Raw genomic sequence first — 3,112 nt, 5'->3', positions numbered from 1 at the left:
GTAACGATAGTATGTACCACTTTTTTTTTTCTTTACATGCGTCTGTGTATGTATATATATATTGTTTGTTATAATTTAATAAGGGGAACGATTCCATGACGCACACCGCGCGCACGCGATAAAGAACCAGTAGGATAAAGACAATAGAAAAACAAAAAACGACACACGCACGCCTTTTAGTTCACATCACTATCAGGGCGCATCGATCGTCCTATAATCTATTAGCGCCTATTTCCAACACTCCCCCTATCGATGTGCCCGGAAACGTGAATACAAACACACGCAATACACACATTCAATAATGACAATATGACCACAACACAATATACTAACTCAATAGAAACATATATCTATCCTAATACAATTATTATCTTAAATATAACATTTCAACACATTTATCATGTTTTATCTTTGGCCAGAATTGTTTGGTCAGAATGTCTGCACGCATTTCATTTGTCGCTAAGTATTCTACTTTTATAATGTCTTTTTCTTGTGCTTCACGTGATATATGTTATTTAATGTCTATATGCTTGCTTCTCATAGGATACACGCAATTTAAAACTAATTTAGTAGCGCTTTGTTATGAAAACCCACATGATTCATTAATCTTTTCAAATAAATCACTTTTTTGGTAACTTCACTTAACGCAACATACTCAGCTTCCATTGTTGAAGCCGTCACACACTTTTGCTTTTTTGTTAACAAACTGATTGGTCCACCCACAAGAAACACTATAATTCCTGAACATGATCTTCGATCATCAATGTCACCAGCCCAGTCAGCATCGCAGTAGGTTTGCATCTTTTTATTTTTCCTTCTGTAGGTTATACCATAGTCTATAATGTCCTTGATATATCTTAATACTTGCTTTGCCATCTTTCAATGGAATATTCCAGGATTTGTACAATAACTGATCAATGCACATGTGCTAAATGATAAATCTGATCAGGTTGCATTTGCTAGATAAATTAATCAATCTACAAGTTCACTGTATGGGCAATTTTTCATTTCTTCCTCCTCTTCCTTTGTTTACGGTGACATTTCTTTTGTTAACATGATGTCAGGTTTCATTGATGTTGGAACAGGTTTTGCATACTCCATACCGAGTTTACTTAATAAGTTTCTTGTATACTTCTGTTGCGTCAAATTTATATGTTCTGTTGGTCCATCTCTTTCTCTTTGGTCCATTTCAATGGATCTAATCTTTCATTTTTAATTTTTCACTCTGGATTTTCTTAATTTCAGTTATATCATGCAAGCTCTTCAATGCTACTATCAAATAATCTATATATAAGACAATAATAACTTTGTCTTCCACTGGAATTAATGTATACACAGGGATCTGCCTGCATCCTCTTGAATTCAATGTTTTGTTAACAATCATCAATTTTTCTGTACCATTCTCTTCCTGCCTGTTTTAAGCCATACAATGGTTTATTTAGAAGGCACACTTTATCTTTACTCCTTGAATCAATAAACATAGGTGGTTGCTCCATATATATCTCATCTGACAGATCTCCTTAAATATACGCTGTAATTACATCCAAATGGTGTACGTGTATCTCTATCCATTGATGCAGAAAGCAATGAGCGAATCGTTTTCAATCTTGCAACACGTGCAAACACTTCTGTAAAATCAATGCCTTCTGTTTGTTGATGACCACTAGCTACTAATCTGGCTTCGTAACGGTTGACGCTACTGTCTTCATTCACTAAACTCCAGGTATTATTCTCCATCAGCGACGCGTGCTCAGACCTCATGGCATCTAGTCACAAGTCAAGAAATTTTAGTCATTCACAAAACGGACAACAAATTGTTCCTAAAATTCGGCACCAACATTGTATTTGTTCGTCCGCCGTACGTGTTTACACTTATTTTCACTTCACCCACGCCCGCGGATGTAATGGATTGTTTCGACGCCGTATACACTTTGACACGCATTTCATTATTTATACTCGAAAATTTGTTTTTATCATTGCACATATGCATTGTAGTACTACTGTCTAAACACCAGTTCACGCACTTCTCAGGTTCGGCATTTAACACTGCAGTTGGCGTCGCATCTTCCGTGCTGTTTGCGGTGAAATTTTCTTTCTTCACTTTGCAATCGCTTGATCGATGTCTTCGTCTTCCACATTTAAAACAATTTTCATTGAATTTAGCTGCTGTAAATCTTGTATTACGTCCTCTAGTGTTTCCACGATAACACTTATTTTTATGTGTTTTACTTTTGACAACTAGCCCGTCCTCATCACATGCCGGTTCTTTATTCAGTAGTTCAACGTGCCTCGCTACCTGTTCTCTGATCTTTAGTTTCAACGATTTCACGCTCGCAATATCGTCATGTGATTCAATCGCAATACAGAATCCCTTGTACTCCGTTAGTAACAAATTTAGCAACATTATCGACAATATTTCGTTTGAAATCTTTATACCGGCTTCTTGTTCTGTCCTTGAAAGAAAACAATTGATGTATTGCGTCATGCTCTGTCCGGCATCCTTTTTCACTCTGTATAACTGTTTATACAACCCTGGCTTTCTTACTGGGCCGTTGGATTCATGGGCTTGGTGTAAATTCGTACATGCTTCAGCTGATGTTTCAGCCTTTTTAATGTGCACTAACTGATTCTTGGACACACTTAGCAAAATCAATGCCAGGTCCTGTCCGTCTTTATTCATGCCTCCTGATTTTCCTCTGTTGGGACACACTTTTCGTTCGCATAGGACTATAATTCGTTGCAAATAAGAATACTCTTCATTTGTAATTTCTACGATTCATAATCCTTATCATTTAATTTTTCGATTTAATGCATCGAAGGGATCGTGACCATATTCTTCAACAGATTCTTTTATTCGCAACATTTTTTACTTCCTGTCTTTACATAGTTCTTCCTATTTTTTTCATCTTACTTTAATTCGGACGCGTTCTTAGGCCCATAACCTGTTTATTCTAATTTAAAGGGGGAACGAGAGAAGAAGAACCAATAGGAAGAAGACAATAGAAAAACAAAAAACGACACACGCACGCCTTTTAGTTCACACCACTACCAGGGCGCATCGATCGTCCTATAATCTATTTGGGCTTATTTCCAACAAATAAATATTTATTTA

The sequence above is a fragment of the Habropoda laboriosa genome, unplaced genomic scaffold (assembly GCF_001263275.1).
Source record: "Habropoda laboriosa isolate 0110345459 unplaced genomic scaffold, ASM126327v1 scaffold38, whole genome shotgun sequence".
Classification (NCBI taxonomy): Eukaryota; Metazoa; Arthropoda; class Insecta; order Hymenoptera; family Apidae; genus Habropoda; species Habropoda laboriosa.
The sequence above is the reverse complement of the archived record's forward strand: the minus strand, read 5'-3'. Positions refer to the sequence as shown.